Source organism: Anomaloglossus baeobatrachus, chromosome 1 (assembly GCF_048569485.1).
Source record: "Anomaloglossus baeobatrachus isolate aAnoBae1 chromosome 1, aAnoBae1.hap1, whole genome shotgun sequence".
NCBI lineage: Eukaryota > Metazoa > Chordata > Amphibia > Anura > Aromobatidae > Anomaloglossus > Anomaloglossus baeobatrachus.
Window position 1 is genome coordinate 587949853 of NC_134353.1, and position 27380 is coordinate 587977232.

General features: G+C 47.5%; 1 protein-coding gene across 1 annotated transcript in view; it reads right to left on the bottom strand.

The window, feature by feature from the left end:
- Nucleotides 1–18830, bottom strand: part of CEMIP2 (cell migration inducing hyaluronidase 2) — a 130595-nt gene extending 111765 nt beyond the window's left edge. Inside the window, exon 1 of the mRNA XM_075317937.1 lies at nt 18551–18830. The gene's annotated coding sequence lies outside the window, so the exon portion shown is untranslated. The remainder of the gene's footprint in view (nt 1–18550) is intronic.
- Between the last annotated feature and the right edge of the window lie 8550 nt (nt 18831–27380).

The following is a 27380-nucleotide window of genomic DNA, read 5'->3' on the forward strand; positions in this document are numbered from 1 at the left end:
CCCTTATTTCCCAGAAGAGCTAAAGGATTTGATACGATAATTCGAAGTACCTGACCAGTGACATCATCTGTGGTGGGAAGTCAGGAGCCTCCAGGCACAGCAGAGGCTTCTATTCAGAGCAGCACCTACAGACCCTGGGCCACAGCAGATCATCCCTCTTGGTTATACCCTACTAGGCTCCAGAATCCAGCACATTGATTTGGACAATGTGGACGTCCATTATTCAGGCTTTTATTTGTTATTGTATGGAACGAAGTGCAACATTTTGGCTTGTGACCGGCTTATTTGATGTTTGGAGGAGGTGGCCTAAGGAGAAGCTAAAACATGTATTGTATGGAACCTTGAATAAAGAAGTCAACCATTTCGGGGGGCATGCCGATGTGTTTGTTGGCTGCCTATATACTGCACATGCAAGTAATAGGGCATAGACGAAGACTACAATAACTAATGTTAGCATTCATACCGCCAACTAATGCATTTATTGCAAATTGACAAGCTACACCATGAATGGGGGATGGGAGGGTGTCTTTCTATACTTTAATAAAGATGCGTGCTTTAAAAAAAAAAAACAGTTTTATGGAAAATACAGCAGCAAGGAATTGACAAATGGGGAAGGAAGTCAAGCTAGACAAGGATCTGTCAGGAAAGTCTTGTTGAGGTGCCATAAAAATGGTAAAATTCTTTTAAAAAGGGTCCCTCACCCCCAGCACAGAAGCGTAACTATACATTTGTTATAGTCACCAGCGCCCCCATTCTCCAGTAACCAAGAGCCAGGTCTGAACCAGGACTCCACTGCACAGGGAACAGCAGACTAGGCCACTGCAGGGGCCATCTTGGATGTAGTAAGATCAGACAGACTCAGAAGACCAACGGCACCGCATAGTCTATTTTCAGTGCCAAAAGGTGGAAGGCTGTTTTACGAAGCAAATGAAGACAAGTGCTAAATCCACTTTATTTCATGATGAGCAATGACATATGGCAGAACCAAGCCTTTTTGGCAGCTCAGTAGTCTTGTGCTTAAATCTCATTAAGGACATCTGCAAGGAGTTGGTATGGTCTCCCGGTGTTGGCTTGGGCTTCCTCTGGGTATTTCGGTCTTGCACCAGGACCAGTGAAGAGGAGGTCTAAAGCACCATGGAATTATTGGCACCATAGAAGAGAGAGTGAAGGAGAATAGAGAGGGGGTGGGGGGGGGGGTGGGGGAACAAAACACAAAAACCACAAAACATACAAACCTTTCCTGAAAGAGAAATCAGTCATTGGAATATGGATAGGATAGCACCTATGTCTATACAGTGCAGTGGACGGCATGCTCATTAGTGTAGCCCACCTATGACTAAAGTAAACTAGAAGACACACTTATTAATGCAGCCCACTCCCCACCTGTGTCTACGCAGTGAGGTAGATGGCACACTCAGTGTAGCTCACTCCCCACCTAGGTCTATACAGTGAGGTAGATGGCCCGCTCAGTGTAGCCCACTCCCCACCTATGTCTATACAGTGAGGTAGATGGCCCGCTCAGTGTAGCCCACTCCCCACCTATGTCTATACAGTGAGGTAGAAGGCCCGCTCAGTGTAGCTCAATCCCCACCTATGTCTATACAGTGAGGTAGAAGGCCCGCTCAGTGTAGCCCACTCCCCACCTATGTCTATACAGTGAGGTAGATAGCACGCTCAGTTTAGCTCAATCCCCACCTATGTCTATACAGTGAGGTAGAAGGCCCGCTCAGTGTAGCCCACTCCCCACCTATGTCTATACAGTGAGGTAGAAGGCCCACTCAGTGTAGCCCACTCCCCACCTATGTCTATACAGTGAGGTAGAAGGCCCGCTCAGTGTAGCCCACTCCCCACCTATGTCTATACAGTGAGGTAGAAGGCCCGCTCAGTGTAGCCCACTCACCACCTATGTCTATACAGTGAGGTAGAAGGCCCGCTCAGTGTAGCTCACTCCCCACCTATGTCTATACAGTGAGGTAGAAGGCCCGCTCAGTGTAGCCCACTCCCCACCTATGTCTATACAGTGAGGTAGAAGGCCCGCTCAGTGTAGCTCACTCCCCACCTATGTCTATACAGTGAGGTAGAAGGCCCGCTCAGTGTAGCTCACTCCCCACCTATGTCTATACAGTGAGGTAGAAGGCCCGCTCAGTGTAGCCCACTCCCCACCTATGTCTATACAGTGAGGTAGATGGCCCGCTCAGTGTAGCCCACTCCCCACCTATGTCTATACAGTGAGGTAGAAGGCCCGCTCAGTGTAGCCCACTCCCCACCTATGTCTATACAGTGAGGTAGAAGGCCCGCTCAGTGTAGCCCACTCCCCACCTATGTCTATACAGTGAGGGAGAAGGCCCGCTCAGTGTAGCCCACTCACCACCTATGTCTATACAGTGAGGTAGAAGGCCCGCTCAGTGTAGCCCACTCCCCACCTATGTCTATACAGTGAGGTAGAAGGCCCGCTCAGTGTAGCCCACTCACCACCTATGTCTATACAGTGAGGGAGAAGGCCCGCTCAGTGTAGCCCACTCCCCACCTATGTCTATACAGTGAGGTAGAAGGCCCGCTCAGTGTAGCCCACTCACCACCTATGTCTATACAGTGAGGGAGAAGGCCCGCTCAGTGTAGCCCACTCACCATTGACTGATGGATTCCTTACACCAGGAGCACTTTTCAGTTTAGGAAAACAATTCTGAGGAAATAAGAGTATAATAAATACTGAGCACTAATTCGTTTTCTTTACAGTTGTTGGAGATCCTTCTGTGCCTGGTCTTGTAGAAAATCCAAACACTCACATTCCTTCTACAGCAGAGTTATGGAGGCCTTTATGTATTTGATGGGTTCAGGTCACCTGTTTAGTGTGCACTTATATTGACTTTTTTCCCCTTAGTCTCATGACCTGATAATATAATAGCTTGCATTCAGGAGGCGGGGGCTGCCATAATCTGTTCTAGACAAGCACAATCCCTTCCCCCAGCTGGATGCTATATCCTACTATTAGTAATGTATAGTCCCAGGGGTTTGATGAGAGTCCACTTCATACTTTATTTTTCAGTGCTGCTCTGTATATTTTGATCACTTGCTTCTCTTCATTAATAGGAACAGTTATTTTCTCAACCCATACATAGCGACTCATTTATTTAGGATCATTTTTCCAAAATCAATGTTAAAAAAAAAAAAAAAAAAAAAAGATGGCTCAGCAGTTATTTCTTGTAATTAACAGGAACTTGGCCATGCTGTCACATCTTCCTTTGTATTTTTCCACATGCTGCAAAGTAAAGGTTGATGGCGAGTAATCGCTGAACCATCATTGTAAATAAGCACCTGTACCTAGTGTCACCCCACCGCATTGTAGAGTGTAAGCTCTTACGAGCAGAGTTGTCATTAGTTTTGCTTTATTTATTGTATTCTCTATAACTGTTATTTATGATAGGTTGTATATGAACTTTTGAACTGTAAAGCGCTGCGAAATATGTTCGCGCTATAGAAAGATTAGTAGCAAACAAGTTATTTCAGGTGAAGCCCCACAGAGTGGTCACCCAGGTCTTCTGTTTATCAAGATACAGGATGACCACCCTACAGTAACAAAAATGGGCAGTCTGTCATTGTTAGGCTATGTTCACACGTTGGGTTTTTAACGCAATGTGTAAACGTAGGAGTATAACGCTAAAGGCCCAGTCACACACACACAACGACTTACCAGCGATCCCGAAAACGATGCGACCTGATAGGGATCGCTGGTAAGTCGCTGGTGAGATGTCACACAGTCAGATCTTACCAGCGATGCAGGAACGATACAGGTTGCAGTAGCGACCTGTATAACGATCTCAGCAGTCACTGTGACCCTGTCATACAGTGTCAAACACAGCGATGGGTCCTGCCCAGCAGGACATCACCTTTGAGGAAAATGGCCTGGACCATTCTGCAACGACTAGAGACCTCACAGCAGGGGCCTGATCGCTGGTAGGTGTCACACATAATGGGATCGCTACTGCGTCACAGAAACTGTGACTCAGCAGCGATCTCGCTAGCGATCTCAATGTGTGACGGTACCTTAAGACTAATTTTTTCATTATTTTTATATTAGAGATTGTAGGGGGAGACAAAATCATCACAGCTTCATACATATCCTGCAGTAGATGTTCTCAGGTGAAGCAGCATATCCATAGAAGTGAATGGGAGCTGTGCTGCAGTTTCAGAGAACAGCCAGTACACACAGTATAGAGCCTGCAATATTTGTAGATGTTAACATCCAATCACAGGGGTGCTGGGTATCTGCAAAACCCTGCTATTACATGCCCTTTAAATATTGAGATATATATATATATATATATATATATATATATATATATATATATATATATATATATATATATATATATATATATATATATATCTATTTCTGAGCACAGCAGAAGATTGAGGCTGAGTCACTGATTTCAGGCATGTGTCATCTATTAGGCTGTGTGCTATTTTCATACGATTGTTTAAATCACAAGGAGATGATCAGTGCACAGACTACAACTCACATCACTGCTAGACCGATCATGCTTCCTGTGATAAACAGCTCACTGTCAATAGACAATGTGCATAGAGAGCTGTGGTGAGGGTGGGCTAAGCTTTCTCAACTCCGCTAGATCATGAACTCATGGATGCAGTTGATACAAAGTGATATATTGTTGGATTCAGGGTCTCTTTTCCTACATTATGCTGCTCTCACAGAACAAAACAAAACACAAAAATTAAAAAAAAAAAAAAAAAACCACAACAGTTTCAAGTAGGATTTATTCCTTTCACAATTAGTGGATATAGCATTAATTCAAGGCAAGTACATCTATACCTGCCTCCTTTCCCTTAAGACGCTCTTATAATTGATCATATAGATGTACATTACAGGAATTGAGCATTAGCAGACTTGTGGGAAGGGTTAGCATGAGGATAAGGGGAACCACAAGTCAGGAATGCGCTCTGTGGTTGTAATGAACACCGGCATTGGCCTTCCATGCAGCAACTAGATTTTCAGCATTTTCCATTAGCTTGTATTTCCACCAGGGTCTCATTCTGGGCCTGAGTCAGGGCAGAAGCCTTTATTTCTAACTTGTCAATATAATAACCTGCTGAAGGACTTCAAAGTCTGCGTGAGGAACGACAACGCTTCCCCCACCGCACAGGTTTCCTAATGCGATTGCTAACAAAAGTGGTGGTTTCATCACATCTCAAACCACATATGCTGGGCCTCAGGAGACACCACGTTTATATGGCCACCAGAGAACATTTGCTTGACAGTGTCCAACCAGCTGTTTGGATGAATGGCTGCAGACAATTACATGTAACAGTATTTTTCGGACCATAAGACGCACTTTTTTCCCCCCCAAATGTTGGAGGAAAGTGGGGGGTGCGTCTTATGGTCTGACTATAATGTTGCGGGTGCGGGGAATGAGGGTGCCGCGGTGCAGCGGGTCATCGGGGGCACGAGCAGGCTGTACCAGCCTGCCATGACCACGTGGGCCCGCTCATTACATATGCACGCCCATCCTCCCGCCCATCATCTCTCAGCGAAACCGGTGCTGACAGGTGGGCGGGGGTGCGTGCATAATTAGCAGCCGGCCGTGATCACCCCTGGCAACTACAGCCTGGAGTGATCATGTGCGGCTGTATTCACTGCCCCCCGTGCATCATTATCAGCGCAGGGTGCAGTGAATCAGTGTACTCACCCGTCACCGTGTGTGGAGCCGCCCCCCTGCAGCATCGCGTCTTCCTGTCTGTGCCGGCGGTCAGCTGATCTGGACACTAGCGGCACGCACCGCGATAACGTCATCGCTGTGCGCACCGCTAGTATCCACCAGAATCGATCAGCTTACCGCCGGCACAGACAGGAAGACGCGATGCTGCAGACACCGGTGACGGCTCCACACAGCGGCGCTGCAGCTGAGACAGAGATCGGTGCTTGAGGGAGTGAGGAAGGGTAAGTATAAACGTTTATTTTTTTTTCCTGTGCCACAGGATACACGCCATTTACCAGGATGGGGGCATATCATGAGCAGGATGGATGGGGGCATATCATGAGCAGGATGGGTGGGGGCATTTCATGAGCAGGATGGATGGGGGCATTTCATGAGCAGGATGGATGGGGGCATATCATGAGCAGGATGGGTGGGGGCATTTCATGAGCAGGATGGATGGAAGGTATATTATTAGCAGGATGGGGGGGGTATATGAGCAGGATCATATACAAGGCAGGAGGATCCTTATCAGAATGGGGTACCTTAGTAGAGAATTTGGGGACATTACCCCCATAACAGTGTCAGCAGCAGATCCTCGCCCCATAAGTGTGTCATGACCATATTTTTTGGTTAAAATTTTATTTTCCTATTTTCCTCCTCTAAAACCAGGGTGCGTCTTATGGTCAGGTGCGTCTTATAGTCCGAAAAATACGGTAATTCCCTACATCTCAGCAGATCATTGAATGTAAATCACTAGTATTTCGAGGAAAACCGTATGGTCATCATTTCACAAGAGGTACATGGTATTACGGTACTACACACAAGCAGCATGTGGTGAATATCTATACCACTAAACCCAGGAGCACCATTCAGCTAGGCATGTGGTTGCATCACATGCTTTTCCCAAGTATATAGCAAATTGAAAAAGTGATGTGTAGGCATGTATTGTGCCATTTATTCACATACAGGAGTTGGGATGGTGGTGGAAACTCAGTTATCAGGAGTTATAAAAGAAGAAGAACTTCTGAGGATCTATTAGGCTACCACTGTGGAACGAACGGTCAGATAGTCACTACTGACGTTAGGCAATTAGCAAGCTATGGTCTAATTTTATATATGAGGTTTCCTGAAGCCACCCGGCTCAAGAAGAAATATCTACCCATGTTAAGGTCCTCATACAAATTAAAGTCACAAATATGGGAAAGATCAAGCAACAGTGTAAGGCTATGTGCGCACATTGTGTACTAGCCCTGCAGAAATGTCTGCAGCGATCTGAAGAGCACACGTGCGTTCTAAAAAAAAAATTGCTGCAGAAAATGTCCGTAGTGCAAAAAAAAAAAAAAAAAAAAAAAAAAAAAAGGACTCCGCAGGTGTCCGTCACAAGCTATAATGAATGTCTATGGTGCTGGATTCCGTCGTAATCTGTCACACAACGGAATCCAGTGCTGGATACAGTCATGCTCTACTGAGCATGCCCAGCATGTTTGGCACACCCAGTGGGCTGTCACACAAACGGATTACGACGGATCCGTCAAAGAACGGCTGCACAACGGATGTAACGGACGCATTGGATCAGTTTTTTGTCACAGGATTCCTGTAAATAGAATCCTGTGAAATTACACATCCGTTGCGTCAGTTGACATCTCAAAAACGACAGATCCGTCATTGTGTCGCAACAACGGACCTGACGCAAGGAAGACAACGGAAGTGTGAACCTAGCCTAATGAAGCAAGGAAGCGCCCACCCAGATTCTAAGGCATACTCAGACACCAGAGCCGCGGATATGAAAAGGCCATTTAACCCTTGGTGAGCCATGTGTCACCTTTCAAGGCACTTAATGTTTTCATGATATATTCATGTGACTCAGCAAACAGTATCCGCACCATCTCTACAGACTTACATGTGCATCTGCATTGTATGAAAAATAAAAATGTCTTGTTAATAAGCAAAACAAGGAGTGTGCAGCAAACTTTTCTGCATTTCTTCACAGATCAGAGGCAGGCGGAGGGGGTCGGGGAATCACAGACAGGGAGGAGAAGACCCAGTGTACACAGTTCGACCCTTGTGCACAAATGGGTAATAAAAGGAGAATTCAAATGGTGATTAAAAAGAACAGCAGCCATGTCTTTACATTACAAATCCATATACAGACATGTTCTCTAAGTAAATGCACATTCAGTACAAAAAAAAAAAAAAAAAAAAAAAAAAAAAAAAAAAAAAAAAAAAAAAAAAAAACACACACGTATAATACTAATGGGGCACAAGTCTAATGCGGGCGTCACACGAGCCGAGCTATCGCGCGATGCATCGTCAGGGTCACGGTTTTCGTGACGCACATCCGGCATCGCTTACGACGTTGTTTCGTGTGACACCTCGGAGCGACGCAGAATTGCTCACAAATCATGACTTGTGTTCTCGTCGCTTATTTTTAAAAAATTGTTTATTTTTAATGGCGCCGGTTGTTAATCGTACCCGGGGCAGCACACATCGCTCCGTGTGACACCCCGGGAACGATGAACACAGCTTACCTGCGTCTCCCGATGGCTATGTGGAAGGAAGGAGGTGGGCGGGATGTTTACGTCCCGCTTATCTCCGCTTCTATTGGCCGGCCGCTGTGTGACGTCGCTGTGACGCCAAACGTCCCTCCCCCTTCAGGAAGTGGATGTTCGCCGCCCACAGCGAGGTCGCTCATCAGGTAAGTATGTGTGACCGGTGGGGGGGGGGGGGGGGTTAACGACTTTGTGCGCCACGGGCAACTAATTGCCCGTGACGCACAAACGACGGGGGCGGGTACGATCGCTCGTGCGATCGCACAATAGATCGTACCGTGTGACGCGCGCATTAGACTATGTTCACATACTGCATCTTTAACTGCACTTTTGAGGTCACAAAGATACACCTAAATGCATGCATTTCCGTCTCTCAGCAAAGTCTGACATTTCTATTTTGCGGTCTTCACAGTGCATCTTGGCTGCGTTTTTGAAGATGCAGCATGTCCATTCTTTTTGCGTTTTTCCAGCGTTTGAGTCCTTCCAGTCGATAAATGTGACTTAAACGCATTGGACAAAATTGTTAAAACGAGGCAAAAACGCATGCGTTTATTGATGAGTTTTTGCCATGGGTGTGTTATGTTGGGGCCAAAAACGCTGCATCTTTGTGGGTAAGAAAAGATGCAGTGTGTGAACCTAGCCTTATATTACATTCTAACTAGCATGTAATCACCGGGGCACGCACAGCCAGTACTCACAGTATGCTCGTACCCTGGACGTCCAGCCGAATAATACATGTGCCCTGAGTATTATTTCCCACCTCTCTGCCAAAACACACTAGCTACTAAAAAGTATGTTTTACAGCTATCACTTTACACTGCACGGCCCTCATTTCCACAGGAAATTGCAGGCTTGAAAGTAAAATACATACCCTGAACTGCAACACTAGCACACGGCGAGCAACCAGAAAATGGCCATTTCTAAAATGCAATAGCACCAAACTAAAGTAGTAGTTACACATAGATACTATAGAAATAATTAATACAGTCTTGTAAAGATAAGACCAGTCCAGGTCACAACCTCCCCCACTGTCAGTGAACATCTCCACTTCTGGTACTCCATCGGTCCTTGTATTACATGGAGGACCAGTCACTGGACTGGCTGCCTTGTATTGGGACATTTCTGGGCTGGCTGTAGCTGCAAATAGCAAAAAAAATGTAGAGACAGAGACCCTGATTTGAGCGATGTGTCACTTACTGAGCTGTTTGCTGTCCTTTTGATAAAATCAGGGGGTTTTTTTGTTCTGCTGCAGATTAGTACCGTAGTTATGTGAATGCTGAGCTCTATATAACAAACCCCCTCATTATAACAGATTTGTACAATCAGTGGTAGATTATACAGCGCTGGTTCATGAGAATGCTTGACTACCCAGTAGCAGATTTACTAGTCCTCTAGGGGATTAAACTATAGTTTTATCAAAACTACCACAAGCAGCCTACTAAGTGATACAGCATTGGAATCAGGGTCTAGCTAGGGACCGAATACCACGACAGCTGCCACCGTGAGGTTGTGAAAAACCTCAGTGTCCACACTGTACTTTCTCTTTACTTGTGAGCAGCGAGCATTCAGTAGACAACAGTGAAATGGGCACACATGCGGTGTACCTTTACATTCAGTGTACATTTACATTTTTTCACCTAAAAAAAAAAAAAAAAAGTAATTTCTGCAGCGCCTGTTGCCCCTTCAGTGAAGCAGGCTTACAGCTCATGACTGATCTGGAGGAGGTGGTTGGAAATGCCGATTTGGAGATAGAGGAGGTGCAGCAACTGGTGTAGGGCCTCAATCCTCTGTGGTAAATGTGCCATCCCAAGGTCAGACTGTTACAGCCTCCACAAGGGTCCCTCAGTGTGCCATCAGGCAAATGTAGCAACCCTGGCCACCAATTCTTGTCCACGCGTGGATCTCCCCAGTAACTGCGTTGGTGAAGTTATGGTACACATGAGGTTGTAATGCAGGGACGGCACTCTGGGAAAACAGTGGTGACTAGGGACTGAATACTGAGGGACAGCCGCCACCATGAGGATGCAGAAAGCCTCAGTGTCCACAAGCCTAAATGGCAACTCTCCAGGCAAGCAGTCTGGAAATGTGCCCATTTAATGTTTGGGCATTTCCAAGGCCTCTGCTAGGGACACCTCAATGCTGCCCTGGGAACAAGAATCTGACAATGTTACTGATGGTGCTTGTGAATGTGAAGGTCGAGAGGCAACTGCGCCTAAAGCCTGGCCAGGGGGTGAGACAGTGGGGTCACCCACAGGCACCAATTATGGACCCAGGCAATCTGCCCACCTAGTCAAGTGCTTTGACGACGTGCATGAGCATGCTGGTGGTGGACAGGCTGATAGTGCTGACGTCTCCTGATGATCTTGGTATGGCGGAGGCTGCAAATGGCTGTTTATGAAAGTTGGGACAATAAAAGAAAAAAAAAAAAAAATAAAAGCCAGACTGAAACCTAACCCTTGGAGTAGAGATATTCCGCATATGGGTGCTGAGGGGAACAGTTGCCCACCTTCTGTCATTGGCCACCCCACTGCCTCTTCCTGCCTGTTGTGGATCCCTCTACTTCTGCGCGGCTGTCCTCCATCTGTATGGCACTTTGCTGGGTTGAGTCAGTGACGACATCATCATCATCAGATACAAATTGCCATTCCCCACCGTCGTCTTGTGACCGTAGCGGCTCAAATATTTGGCCATTATTACACATTATCTTCTCATGTCACTTTTAAATCGTGCAGGGCAAGAGGCCAGCAGAATCAATAAATGGAAATGTAAAGAGCTACTCGTAGTGTCCGAGTGTGGCATCACTGGTCTACTGGGACTTGCCATGGAGGGAGGAAGGAGGACCATGGTGAAAAACAAATGGGCATGAGGGCTGCCTGATGTAATGTATAATGCAAAATGTATAAATAAGGGCTGCATGATGACCCTGTTGATAATGGTGGAGGAGGACAAGAAAGAAGAAACCATGAATCATATACACACTTTTTTTTCCGTTTTTTGGGGTGGGCGGTGTACAAGATTGAGGGGATGAAAAATAATAATAAATAATATTATATTATTAATAATAAGAACACAGCCCAGTGATCTTTACAGAGGCACTCCAACACTTTTACAAATTCGATGACATACACCTACACCACATTGCATGTTCACTGATTGCCATTTTGCTGCGTTTCGCTGGTCCTCTTCTAGGTCTCTCAGTGCAAGTCTATGGAGCCTCAGAAAGCTACTTCCCATCTGCACAAAACCCATGTGTGATCTGGGAAGTTGATTTGAAGTCACCCGACCTAAAAAGAGGACAGGCGTGATGGCGCTGGAGATGCGCTTCTTAAAAGGTCTGCTGACTAAGGCTAAGTTCAGACTTCCGTAGTTTTGTATCTGTCACATGCGTCGCTTGACGCATGTGACTGATGCGTTGCACAACGGATGACAATGAAAAGAATTTCATTGTCGGACTCCGTTGTGTGCGGAAGGGGGTGGAGCCGAGCAGGGGGCGGAGCCGAGCGGGGGTGGTGGAGCCAGGCACTGAGGATGTCAGTGGCAGTGCTGCGGTCTGCATGGCTGGGGACAGGTGAGTGTTGAGTGTTGCGAGTGTACACATGCGGAGTGCGGGAGGGGGCGGGGCCGAGCGAGGAAGTGTCGGCTCCCTGCACACGTAACCAGACTAAATATCGGGTAAAGCAAAGCACCCAATGTTTACCTTGGTTACGGGCATACACAGCTTAGCGATGGCTCCTTGCACCTTAACCAGGGTAAATATTGGGTAACCAAGCAAAGCTGGTTACGTGTGCAGGGAGCCAGAGAGCATGCGCAGCGAAATCCGACGGATTGCACTGCTCAAAAAAAACGTTACATGCTGCGTTCCTCCCGCCTGGCGGTCAGTCGTCCCACAACTGATTAGTCGGGCAGAGGGTGCAACGCAGCATCAGTCACAATCCACCGCTCATAAAAGTCTATGGGAACAACGGAATCCGCTAAACGGATTCCGTTGTTTACCAGAGCAGCGGATTGTGACTGATAAAATTTAACGGAAGTGTGAACCTAGCCTAAGGTAGAACGGTTGTTTTCCCGCATTACGCTTTGTACAGCACATGCCTGCATAACCCATAAACCACCACTTCATTTCCTGAGGTTGAAAATTGAATTATTACGGGAAATGGCAATGGTTTCCTCTTAGGAGAATGTGAAGTCCCTTCTTGTACCTTACAACATGTCTTTATCTTTAACCGTGCTATTTGTGTAAAAATGAACTCACAAGAAGATGACTAATCAGCAGAAATGGAAATTAGATTTACCCTATTCTAGTACTTAAGGGGCTGCAAAGGGTAAACTGTGCTTAAAAGGGAAGTCATCAGGAAGACGTTAGAACATCCGCAAAAGACCTACAAAATGTAGAAGGGGCATTATGAGATCAGATGGGCCACAGTAGGCCTGTTAGGTGAGCGGACAAAATCTCTTCTAACAAATCCCTGAAAGGAAATCACAATTATGGAGCACACTTTCTTGGTTCCTCAGTTATTCTTCCGTGCTCTGCATCATTAAATTAGAGACTAGGTGTTGGGTGTGTGTGACCTGACACGGCCTGAGATGGTCCATTAAGGCTGGACTCACAAGAGCGTATGGCATCCGATGCGAAAGCATCGAATGAGATATGCTAATGACCCCCGCCTCAGGCTCTGCTTCGAGCGTGAGCCGAGTGTCATGCGACTGTAACCCGATCTAGCGATCGGGTCACAGCTGGTAAGCTGAGTGCCGGTGCTGTGGAGGAGGGGGAAGGGGTTAATCCCCCTATCTCCTCCATGGTCAGCCTGTGCGTATATCGCACTGCACTAGGATAACATCAGAGTGCAGTCCGATGTATCTCTCGCATCCATTCACTTGAATGGGTGCGAGGGATACGGCTGTAGCAGAAAATCGCAGCATGTTGCCGCTTTTCTCATATCCAGAATCTGGATGCGATAAAAGCTGCCCAACTGCTCGCCCTCATTGCCTAACATTGGTCAGAGTGCAATGCGACAATTTCTCGCATTGCACTCGTCCAATTTTCACGCTCGTGTGAGCGTACCCTTAGTGCCAGGCTCTGTAGTTACATCACTTTGACCCCAGGAATGGTTCTTCATTAGTCATATACTTCTAGGAGGAATACCAGTTCTGTACTCTAGGATATTATATTGGGATGAAGAACAGAATTTGATTCTAGCACCCATCTTCTTATATTGTCTTCTACTGAATAAAGAACAAAAAAAAAAAAAATGCGTCACCAGGGAAAGATGAAAGATGATGAACTCCCAGCGTCAGTCCTGTTTGGGGCCAAGTTAGGAACAGGAGGCATGATGCATGCATGGCTGACATGAAAGTTAGCTATGTGAATGCCTCCTTTAATGAAAGTACACACAGCGGCCGGAGCACGAGTCATGAGTTGTAATGGTTTCCTTGAGGTCTGGCAGCGAGCCAGTACAGAGATTTTCTAAGGCAGTTTTCTTATCTACTGTATATTCTCATGAACACAATGCAGGGCCAAGTCAGAAGTGCCCCGGGCCTGGCCTACAGGGATAGGCCACTGACAACGTGACTATGCTTTACGATTGTTCACCACCATATACCTTGTACAGTCACCATGCCATCCAGAGTATTCTACCCTTATTATGGGAGATGAACATTCAGCTTATAGGTCTCTCCTGACCCACCACACCTCAGATTGTGAGAGGGATTCAGTCATGTTTCATCTAATATAAGGGTCTAAAGGGGGCTTTACACGGTAGCGATATCACTAGCAATTTGTAGCGATAGCGAGCGTGTAAGTACCCGCCCCCGTCGCGCATGCGATTGTTTGTGAACGCTGCCGTAGCGAACATTATCGCTACGGCATCGTTACACGTACTTACCTGGTCGGCGGCGTCGCTGTGACTGCCGAACAATCCCTCCTTTAAGGGGGAGGGACGTTCGTCATCACAGCGACGTCACCGCAACGTCACACAGCGGCCGGCCAATCAAAGCGGAGGGGCAGAGCTGAGCGTGAAGTAAACATCCCGCCCACCTCTTCCTTCCGCATTGGGGCCGGCGGCAGGTAAGGAGACGTTCCTCGCTCATGCGGTGTCACACATAGCGATGTGTGCTGCCGCATGAGTGATGAACCACAACGCTAAACAACCTTTACCGATTTTTGAGTTTGGGACGACCTCTCCATGGTGAACGATTTTCACCATTTTTGAGGTCGCTGGTAAGTATCACACGCTGCGATATTGTTAATGACGCCGGATGTGCGTCACTAAAGGGGGCTTTACACGCTACGATATCGTTAATGTTTGGTCGTCGGGGTCAAGTTGTTAGTGACGCACATCCGGCATCATTAACGATATCGCAGCGTGTGACACTGACCAGCGACCTTAAGCGACCTCAAAAATGGTGAAAATAGTTCACCATGGAGGTCGTCCCAAACTCAAAAATCGGTAAGGGTTGTTTATCCAGGTGGTTCATCGCGCATGCGGCAGCACACATCGCTATGTGTGACACCGCAGGAGCGAGGAACGTCTCCTTACCTGCCGCAATACGGAAGGAAGGAGGTGGGATGTTACGTCCTGCTCATCTCCGCCCCTCCGCTTTGATTGGCCGGCCGCTTAGTGACGTTGCGGTGACGTCGCTGTGATGCCGAAAGTCCCTCCCCCTTGAAGGAGGGATTGTTCAGCAGTCACAGCGACGCCGCCGACCAGGTAAGTATGTGTGACGCTGCCGTAGCGATAATGTTCGCTACGGCAGCGATCACAAACAATCGCATGCGCGACGGGGGCGGGTACTTACACGCTCGCTATCGCTACAAATTGCTAGCGATATCGCTACCGTGTAAAGCCCCCTTAACAATGTGACCCCGACGATCAAACATTAACGATATCGTAGCGTGTAAAGCCCCCTTTAATGGTCCACCTTATATCGTAGAAGATTTCTACAACCACAAGAATTGCTACAAAGTCAAAGGCAACCTTAATATTCAGTGTGTAAACCCCTGCACAATATAGGTAAACCACCACAAGAGTCATCGGGGCGGTGTCCGGATCAGTAAGAGGCAGCAGCTCCCTTGGTTTCTGTTCATCGGAAGCCTCCAGGAGATTTTGGCCATGCACAGCGAGGTGCGCTATGCCAGGCTTTATCTCAGTCAGTCCTGTGCACGCTTACAGGGGTGAACCTGGGCACAGTACATGTCCACATGATACAGGTCATGGCCTGGACACCAACCATAACGAAACATGGTCACTTACATCGTACACAGCGGTTCAGTAACATTTCTGAGGTTAGCTTTCACTGGATTTAACATACAGGAGCATGTGCAGAGACATTGGCCCTGGTAAAAATGGCATCTTAGAGGCAAAAAGAAGCCAATAGCAAAGCAACAAATTGATTTCCTGTTGACTGAAAATGTTTTTTTTCTACAACACTAAGTGCTACCATTATTGCTAGGATGCAAAAAGGCATAACAATCATGGTCACAGAAGGTACAACCGGACCCATGGAGGAGGGTGTGATGACATCAATGCCTATTTAAGCTGGAAGTTCATCCAAGCATGCACATTCAACTAAAAATGTATTGCGGTGCAAAGACCTACCGGCTCAGTGACTACCACACACATGGCCAGCCAAGCAGAGACCGCCAGCTGACATCAGTGTGCCAGTCACAGTTGGCGCATGAGTCGTGGCAGGCTGGCTCCTGTGTCTCCAACAGAGGAGGATGCCGCACGTCGTGGGAGCGGGTTATCGAAAGAATAAGTTCATTTTTTTTTCTCAAGTGTGTTAGAAAAAAAAAAATGGAGAACATTATTACTTTACTGCAAAGTGCCCAGTATGGGAAACACATCTAGAACAGGGGTCTCAAACACACGACCAGGAGGCTTCGACTTGCGGCATGCAAATCCCATGACAAGCAAGACTGATACAGGAGGCCGCTGCCGTCAATTAAATGATTTTCGACACCGCACAGAGATGATCTCTTTGCAGATATATTCCAATGGCAGCTGCTGGCAAATCAGGGCCCAGCAGCTGGCATCGGTGTATGACGTCAGGCGCTAGCCTTTGATTGGCCGATGGCTGCCATTGGAATAGATGTGCTGAGAGCTTGTCTCTGTGCGGTGTCGAAAGTCATTTAACTGGAGAGAACTGAATTTTTTCCCCCCTGTATGTGAAGAATGGCACATTTCTAAAAAAAAAAAAAAAAAAAAAAAAAAAAAAAAAAAAAAAAAAACGGACAAGGAGGGGTACATTATTGCTACAAGAGGAAAAAAAAGTAAAAAAAAAAAGACATTAAAATATATATATAATTTTTTTTTTCTATACACCTCTTGGATCACATTTTTTTTACCATTTTATCGCTTGTTTATTGTAGCAAATGTGCACTTATATATATATATATATATATATATATATATATATATATATATATATATATATATATTTATTATATATATATATATATAATAATTTTTAATAGTAATAATAATTATAATAATTTTTTTCTATGTGCGACCCTTCTATACTCAGCTGACTTTGAGACCCCTGATCTAGAACACTGTAGGGGCTCGCACATTTGCCCAACATGCAGGGGTGGGGGCCCAGGTCCGAACGCTGTGCCAGAGCCCATTGGCCTCTAGTTACACCACTGCTAGGAAATGCCATCTTGTATGAAAGAGCTTCGGAACAAACAGTGCTGGAAAGATAAGAGCTCCAATTGGCCATTTCTTTGAAGAAAGATACAAACTTTGGCCAAGCCTTTACTCAGATAAAAAAAAAAAAATAAATAAATAAATTATAAAAATGTACTGATTACAGCAAATTATAGTATCTTTGTGCTCCAGTAACCGTGACGTTCCCTTCAGGCCAACATTTTATTAATTGTGAAGAAACACACATCTGCAAGTCATTTTGGGTAAAGACTTGTGCACAGTGCCATCTGAGTAATACTTGTGGTGAAGAACAAGACGCTGGGCTGCCAAGACCCAACACGAGCAGATCCATCCCAACTGTGCGAGATGTAGGAATGTGAAAAGAAGTATCCTGCCTGGATGACCGCTCCCCTCCTTTACCCCATAGTTGTCCCCCTCCATTTGCAGATAGAACTCTGATAAGAGCACGACGGGCCCGTGCCTATTGTCTCAATTCAAGGTCTATAGCACTGATGAAACAACTGGACTGTATTCCACCACCTTCTTCGGTGGCATGGGCCACTCCATCAAACTGTGCCCCCTCCCAGATCTGGCATTTATCAGGAATGGAGAGGGAGTGGGGGGGGGGGGGGGGGGGGGAATCAGCCATTGAGGCTTCAGTCCAGAATGCCCCTCTAAGTCCTCCAAGTGCCATCCAGACATCTGCACCCAATACAGGAGCACTTTATACCAATCGGCCCCAAAATCACTGGCAGCCAGGAGCTGAGTAATGGAGAGGCCAGGAGTATCCAGTCCATTCATCATCATTGTAGAGCAGGTCACACTCATGAACCTAGATCTACAAGTGGTGGCTGAAAATACAAAGTGACAGGAAGATGTCACCTCGGCAGCCACAGATTCAGCAGGAGGTGCAGCTTTATGACTGACAGCGATCACTGAAGGGCGATGGCCGCTGTCAGACCTCACGGCTATATGTCACTATTGCAGGCAGGACAGTCATTTTTGGTTTCAAATGACAATCATTATTAACCACAAGGGTTACGTGTCCCTCAGGGGTGTGATGAAGGGGCGCTGTACACAGATTTCACCATAAGGGCTTGTGCCTGGGAACAGGGTGAGGTCACCTGCCCGGAGCAGGTAATGAAGGGTGCAGCAGGCAGCTCCAGATGTCACACCAGGACACAGCCCACTGGGGCACCCACAGACACTGGGGCACCCACAGACACTGGGGCACCCTCACAGGACCCGCTCACCTAGAGCTCAGCACTAGTACAGATGGCTCTTAAAGGGCCAGTAACCCAAGTGTCCCTTTATTGGCCTCTCCAGACGGGGACCCGCTCATTGCACCGCACTCCTCAGGGGGGCACTGACTACATCCCCAGCCCCCACCATCACGGTAGTCACCGTACACATGAAGGCAGCTCTCACACAAAGACAATTGGCAGCGACCGTACATCACATGACAGTCAGCCAACCACAGCCCGCGAGCACATTACAGCACCCAATCAGATGCCAAATTCGAAAGTCAAACTTCACAACACCAATAAAAGCCGAGAGCTGATTGGCTGCTCGGGACCAATGTTTCCCTTCAGGCCGGCGGAGCGCGTATCTGTCCCGGAGCCGGCAGAGCCCCGACACTTACCGGAGCGGAGTCTCACACGTGCCCGGCGCCGGCTCCCGCCCTCCCGTCCATGGCTCGGGCCACTTCTCCGATCACGGCACCGGTTGCTGAGTAGGTGGAAGAAGTTTCCTGGCAGAAATGACGTTTCCGCACAACTCTCCGCCCCGACCTGCCTGCGGCTCCAGCACAACAAAGGCGCAGCGGGGGCTCCTTCCCGGAGAAGTGGATTGTGTAATCCCGGCTATGAGACACCGCCAGACCGGGAAATCACATCCTCTCTCTGCCCGAGAGTGCGGCTCCAGCAGCCCGCTACCATATATATGTGTGCGGGCGGCAGAGGGCGGAGTCTGCGCTCACCGGGCAGCGCCCCCTGCTGGAGACAGGCAGGCCTGGCACATGTGCACACAGCCACTACCTGCGTGTGACTAGTGGGAGCGCCGTGGCCAGCGCCACACGGTGTGTAAGGGGCTGCCATAGAGGTGTATGGGGCTGTGTCATGTGGAATCTGAGAGGAGACACTGAGCCGTGCTCCATCACATGCTGTGTACTCCTCACTGATTAATGTGTGTGATATGGCCCCGTTATATGGTGTCACAGCTGCCACATGCAGGAGGTAAGGGGCACCATCCTGTGCCACCTGACATTGGGCGCGGAGGAACATCACTGCACAGAGCAGGACCATACGGAGGCTACCAAACGTGGGAAACCATACAGAGGCAACCATACGGAGGCTACGGTACGGAAGGAACCGCACGGAGGGTACGGAAGGAACCGTACGGAGGCTACCATGTGATAGGAACCATATGGAGGCTATAGTACAAAGGGAACCATACAGAGCCTACGGTATGGAAGGAACCATACTGAGGCTACCATATGAAAGGAACCATACAGAGGCAACCATACGGAGGCTACGGTACGGAAGGAACCGTACGGAGGCTACGGTACGGAAGGAACCGTACAGAGGCTACGGTACGGAAGGAACCATACGGAGGCTACCATGTGAAAGGAACCATATGGAGGCTATAGTACGAAGGGAACCATACAGAGCCTACGGTATGGAAGGAACCATACTGAGGATATCATACGAAAGGAACCATACTAAGGCTACCATATGAAAGGACCCATACGGAGGCTACGATACGAAGGGAAACATACAGAGCCCACGGTATGGAAGGGAACCATATGGAGCCTACAGTACGGAAGGAACCATACAGAGGCCACGGTACAGGAGGAATCATACAGAGCCTGCAGTACGGAAGGAACCATACGGAGGCCACGGTACAGGAGGAATCATACAGCGCCTGCAGTACAGAAGGAACCATACGGAGGCCACAGTACAGGAGGAATCATACAGCGCCTGCAGTACAGAAGGAACCATACGGAGGCCACGGTACAGGAGGAATCATACAGAGCCTGCAGTACAGAAGGAACCATACGGAGGCCACAGTACAGGAGGAATCATACAGCGCCTGCAGTACAGAAGGAACCATACGGAGGCCACGGTACAGGAGGAATCATACAGAGCCTGCAGTACAGAAGGAACCATACGGAGGCCACGGTACAGGAGGAATCATACAGCGCCTGCAGTACAGAAGGAACCATACGGAGGCCACGGTACAGGAGGAATCATACAGAGCCTGCAGTACAGAAGGAACCATACGGAGGCCACGGTACAGGAGGAATCATACAGCGCCTGCAGTACAGAAGGAACCATACGGAGGCCACGGTACAGGAGGAATCATACAGCGCCTGCAGTACAGAAGGAACCATACGGAGGCCACGGTACAGGAGGAATCATACAGAGCCTGCAGTACAGAAGGAACCATACGGAGGCCACGGTACAGGAGGAATCATACAGCGCCTGCAGTACAGAAGGAACCATACGGAGGCCACGGTACAGGAGGAATCATACAGAGCCTGCAGTACAGAAGGAACCATACGGAGGCCACGGTACAGGAGGAATCATACAGCGCCTGCAGTACAGAAGGAACCATACGGAGGCCACGGTACAGGAGGAATCATACAGAGCCTGCAGTACAGAAGGAACCATACGGAGGCCACGGTACAGGAGGAATCATACAGCGCCTGCAGTACAGAAGGAACCATACGGAGGCCACGGTACAGGAGGAATCATACAGAGCCTGCAGTACAGAAGGAACCATACGGAGGCCACGGTACGGAAGGAACCATTTGGAGGGTACGGAAGCAACCTTACTGAGGATATATGAAAGGAACCATACGGTGGCTATGGTACGGAAGGAACCATATGGAGGCTACGGTAAGATGGGAACCATACGGAAGCTACCACACAGAGGGACCATACGGAGGCTACCACACAGAGGGACCATACGGAGGCTACCACACAGAGGGACCATACGGAGGCTACCATACAGAGGTAACCATACAGAGGCTACCATACAGAGGCTACCATATGGAGGGACGGTACGGAAGCTACTGTATGGAGACAACCCAGGCTGCCATACAGAGGCTACCATATGGAAAGTTGTTTGCATGGGTGTGCTTTTTATTACTTCAGATCTGGTAAAACAATAACCTTGTAACCTTGGAAGTAAACGTTAAGATTTATTACTAAGATCGTAATTTATCCCGTAAGAGTTGCTGAGACCTTCAGCGACCCTGTGAATGGGGGCCTGGAACCCAGGAACCAGACTCTGCACCATCTATTCTCTATGGGACTGCCATCAGCTGAGCACAGTGCACGTTTTCTGGTAGTTGCACTTGTTTTATTAAGCATTTTGTATTCTACCCATGAAATCTAGAATTAGTCTAATGGGAATCTGTCACCACTTTGACCTTTTTACACTGTTAATATGGGCATACGTAGAGGTTATAGAATGCTGAAAAATGTCTTACCTTTATGTCTCTTATCAGATGCCTTGTGGAGAAATCATCTTTTATCACTTTATGTAAATGAGCTGTTCCAGGCTATGGGGCAGATGCTGCCTGGAAGATAACTCCGCCTCCAAGGATTATTATAAATAGCAGGGGCATTAGACCGGGGCAACACGGGGATTACTGCGATCCCCTCGCATGACACTCGGCTCACACTGGCAGTACAGCAGAGCCGAGTGTTATGCGAGTGTCCCTGCGACTGAGGTCCAATCGTGCGAGTGGACCTCAGCTGCGGGGGGCAGGCCATTGCTGAGGAGGGACGGGCCAGGGCTGAGGAGGGGTGGAATTTATCTCCATCTCTCCTCCATAGTCGGCTATTGCCATTCTCGCCCTGCACTTGTGGTACTCCGGTGTACTGCTTTTCACACTGGTAATGCCCCATCTATTTAAAATAATCCCTGGAGGTGGAGTTATCTTCCAGGCACCATCTGCCCCTTAGCCTGGAAGACCTCATTTACATAAAGGGATAAAAGATGATTTCTCCACAACAAGGCATCTGGTATGAGACATAAAGGTAAGACTTTTGTCAGCAGTCTAAACCTGTATACCCATATAAACAGTGTAAACAGGTCACTGTTTTGTTTAGCTTTTTATACTCCCATCTGCAACCAGTACAATATAGAGACGGAGACCCTGATTCCAGCGATGTATCACTTTCTGGGCTTTTTGCTGCTGTTTTGATAAAAATCACTGTTTTAAAGGGCTGCAGATCTACCATTTCTCTGAATGCTGAGTTCTGTATAACTGCTCCCACGCTGTTGATGATCTGCTTTCTGCTGTGTACACTGTGCATAAGCAAAAAGCTGACAATCAGTGTGGGGTGTGGTTTGACATCCAGGCAGCAGGTCAAGTAGTTCAATAATGATCTTCTGTTGATAGAGTAGTTTTGATAAAATCACTGTTTTAAGAGACACATTGATGGAATCAGGGTCTGTTTCTACATTATACTTAACTCAGATGAGGTACCAAAAACCTGGTGACAGATTTAAAGCAGAGCATTATATATGATTGTATCCAATCAGACAATGGGCTGGAAGCTAAACAGCACAGCAGCTGCACACATCTCATTGTTTGCTACAAAGGATCCGTTTAGAACCAGCAGAGCATTGCCTGCTCACTGTATATCTCAATTTAGAGGGGGTTTTTTATATATATATTATATGCAATTGTTAATAATATGCAGCAGTTTAAATATATAGAATGTATACATACATCTGCAGTATACTGATGTACACAAGGCATAAATGAACCTCAGGTGATTACGCTGCTGTGGACTAAATATACCGGAGGAGCGATGGATAGCTGGAGTTCATCAATCATGGAATATAATACTGTCCTCCCTGCCATAAATGACAAGCAGCCAATCAATACAGTGATGTATGCTCCCTTTTACACATATTGCAGTATATTGATACACATTGGCGCAGGAGAGGTTCCACAGTCTTGCTTTGTGCCTAATTGGCCTCACATTGAACATTTTCACTTTCAGGTGTACCTTTTTTTTCCCTCAGTATTTCAAGTTTTAGTCGTACATATATATTTACAGAAATGAGAAATAAATATCTATATTGCAGAAATTTGCCATAAACATCTATTTTCTCCCATTACTACGTACGGTAGAACTCATTCATTTTAAAATCCTTCTTGCTTTGTGTGTCAGGGCAGATCTGTTGTAGTTGTTCTGTGGATTTCATACAGAGGCATTTGTGATTTCTTATAGTCACAAGTAATTAAAGGGGTTGTCCACTACTATGGTAGGACAACCCCTTCTCAGTCACCCTTGTTTGCCCTCATTAAAATAAAAAAGCTTATACTCTCCTCCCATGGCAGCCATTTCAGCGGTGTTGGCGCTTATGTTCCTGAGGCTCACGGGAGGTTATCATGTCACCTGAGCCCCGCACCTAATCAGCGTTGGCTTCATTGTCACCGTCTTCAGACGTATGAGTAATCAACAGGAAGTGAGAGCTGCAACTTCCACTCTATTCCTCTCCATCACCTATTCATCTGAATGCGGGGTGAGTGAAAGCAGCGTTGATTGGGTGCTGGCTCATGTGAGCCACAGGAACGCAAGGGCCAACACCGCTGAAATGACTGGCATAAGAGGAGAGTATAAGCTTTTTAATTTTAATGAAGGCAAACAAGGGTGACTGAGAAGGGCTGTTCTAGTAGTGGACAATCCCTTTAAGGCCCTCTTCACACGTCCGTGTCTCCGGTACGTGTTTGGTCCGTTTCCTCACGTACACTGGCACACGTAGACCCATTAAAATCAATGGGTCTGCGCACACTTGCGTGTTTTGCTATGGACCTTGTGTACGTGTGGAGCATACGTGTGCCCGTGTGCTCCACACGTAGACATGTCAGTTTAACTCTGGCATCACGGGTGTCACACGGCCCGCACACATGTGATCCGTGTGACACACACCGGAGAAAACACACGTGTTGGTAAAAAAAAAAAAAAAATTCAATCCCCAGTGCTGCAGTCTCTGCCGCTGCTGTCACTCGCTTCCATGCCCCGCTCATTATGCTCATCGCATATTCACTCCACTGCGGGCGGAAGCAGCAGCTGGGAGTTGGCAGGATCGGAGACCGAAGATCAGCACCAGGGACAGGTGAGCAGAAAGTTCCCGATCTCTGTGTGTTATCACGGATAGCACACGGAGAACACACGTTGTGCCATAAAAACGGCACACGGAGGGATATACGCACCTTTGACACGTCCGTGAAAAACGTGCATGATTTTCACGGACGTGTGAAGGGGGCCTAAAGCACACTCACTGTTTTCGCCTGCAGTCTGACCATCTGGCATGGTGATGGGTCCCACACATTGGGCTTGATATCTTTTTTTTTTGTCAGCTATTGGATGACTTATACACACACAGGTTAAGCTTCATTTACACATAAAAAGGACCTGTCACTTGCTAAAAAAAATGTGAGCTAAAGGGAACCTGTTATGTAAAAAAAATACTGTTAAGCTGCAGATAATCTGCTGACAACCAAATCAGCAATGCATCAGGGAAGAGTCGGCTGTCAATCAGTGCTGGGTGTGGTTATAGCCAGTGATCACTGTGTACTGAGTGGTGACTGAAGCCCCACCGGCCGCTCCTCTATGACTGAAACCCTAAGGCTGCCAGAGGGAATAAAGCTAATTTCCTCCCTGCAGCAGGGCTCTCAGTGTAGGGGCCACAAAGCGTCAGAATGCTATTACCCAGCAGATTAACCTCATATCATCTTATAAAATCTGTAAGCTCCCCAGATTCTGGCTCTTTTTTCCCATTTCGTGCTGCATTGCTCAATTGCAGAGATATTCACATTTGTTGCTTTGGAGCTCATTATGTGAAATCTCTCCTTGTTTTGCAACTATGCACTTCTTCTCAGTGTTCTTTGGGGGGGGGTGCTTTCACTCTTCCATCGCAGACACTGCCAATCACTGCTCACCAGCTGATCTAGCCGTTCAGCAGTCTCAGATGCTGAGGATTTGTGAATAACAATCACAACAGAAATGAAACAGACATTATAGTCAAGGAGGTCCATCTGGAGGTGTTGGTGACCATGCTGGCGCAGAGATGTTCCTTGCTGGACATTTTCAGTTTCTAAAATGGAACAAAAGGAACTTCAAACACTGGTGTGATCCTAACCTAAGGCTTCATTCACACAGCCGTGATTTTTCTCGTACGTAAATACACAATTCATCAGTGTTTTGGGTCAGGTTTTCATCAGTGTGTCAGGTTTTGCCATCAATGTTTCATCAGTGCTTTTTCATTGATTGGAAAAAAAGTAAAACCTATAAAGTTCCTATCCATTACAATGTTAATCACAGACAACACACGGATCATACATTCATGCCTTCCATGAGCTGTCTGCAATCTTCATACATCCATGGACTAGTATGGGTAATTTTGATCCATAACTCGCATATAAAATGGTCTCTGTGATATTTTGGAGACGCACGATCCACAAAACACAGACATATGAACAGCATCATAAAATATAATGAGTATATGATCCCTCTGTGGAAAAATACGAATAGAACACGAACCAGACTCATACTATATCCAAATGAGCTCCAGTAATTGTCATAAAAGGCTACTTTTACTACTTTTATTCTTCTTTATACAAACCATAGGACAAATAAACAAAATGTGAGCTTAGTCTACATTTCCCATTCCCATCACAAGGCTGTTCCCTTGGCAAAATGACCACCTGAGCGTCCTGCTCTATACGCACCAAGTGTCTTGGCGACTTTGGACTCTGTTCACACTGCAGAGTCTGACACGCCACCTGATGCTTCTGTGTTGCTTACGGTAGTTAGAGCCGTGCATCAACCAGTTTTGTGCTCGCTGGTGATCAGTCTGGCAGGTGTCAATTCCTGCTGGCCTGTGAGTTGCTGATGGGATCACAGGTTACTGAAGACTTAGGGCCGTTTTATACATCCGGCATTTCGCCAGATTGCCGGATCCGTCACACTCCAGTATAGTGTTAATACTGTACAATGACATCATGACAAGTTCCGGTCACATGCTCCAGTCGCATGACAGCATATGACCGGAGGTTGCCGCGATGCCATTGTATTGTATTACACTGTACTGGAGTGTGACGGATCCGGCAATCCGGCGAAATTCCGGATGTGTGAAACTGCCCTTATCACAGCCTCCTCCAGCCTTTAAAAGATGATGGATGCTGTTCCTGATCCTGTTCCTCCATGCCGAATATAGTGAAAGCGATACTGGTCTAGGAGTTTGGTGATTCAGCTTCTGGAGCACTGCTGTATGCTATCTTGGTGTGTTGTGGAGATACCCTTGTCATGTATTTCCTTCCTTTTCTCCCCTCCCCTCCCCCTGTGCACATATTGTCTTTACCTCCGTGAGTGACCGATGTGAGTCTGAGTATTAGTTCCTCCCTGTCTATCTATTTGTGTGGGTATTTATCACTCCAGTCCCAGCCCCTCCCGGGGTGGGGGTGAGCAGGTATAAGACCAGGGATTCTCAGGAGTAAAGCGGGCTTTACACGCAACGACATCGCTAACGAGATGTCGTTGGGGTCAAGGAATTCGTGACACACATCCGGCCTCGTTAGCGACGTCGTTGCGTGTGAAACACAGGAACGACCGTTAACTATCAAAATTACTTACCAAATCGTTGATCATTGACCAGTCGTTCCTATCCCGATTATCGTTGCTGTTGCAGGACGCAGGTTGTTCGTCGTTCCTGCGGCAGCACACATCACTACTTGTGACACCGCAGGAACGAGGAACATCACCGTACCTGCGGCCGCCCGCAATGAGGAATGAAGGAGGTGGGCGGGATGTTCGGCCCGCTCATCTCCGCCCCTCCGCTTCTATTGGGCGGCCGCTGTGACGCCGAACGAACCGCCCCCTTAGAAAGGAGGCGGTTTGCCGGCCACAGCGACGTCGCAAGGCAGGTAAGTACGTCTGACGGCTCCTAGCGATGTTGTGCACCACGGGCAGCGATTTGCCTGTGACGCACAACCAATGGGGGCGGGTGCTTTCACCAGCGACATCGCTAGCAATGTCGCTGTGTGTAAAGCCCGCTTTAGGCCCGTTTCACATGTCAGTGAAAAACACTGACGTTTTTCACTGGCGTGTAAAACACGCACATGTCCCTCCGTGTGCCGTGAATCACGGCACACGTGGGTCGTCTAAGTGCAATCCGGGCTCCGTTCTCCGTGGCCCGTGATTGCACTTAGAGATTAACTCACCTGTGCGCGCTCCCGCTGTCCATGGTGCTGATCGCTCCCGAGGTGCAGCATCCGGCAGTCGCTGACCCCCGCAGCAGCTGCTTCCGGGTCAGCTGTGTCGTGCATAATGAATATGCGCGACAGTAATGAGCCGGCTCAGAAGCAGCCGGCAGAACGGGCTGCAGAGAGCGTCGCTGGAGCCGGGTGAGTAAAAATGATTTTTATTTTAAAAGCACGTTTTTTT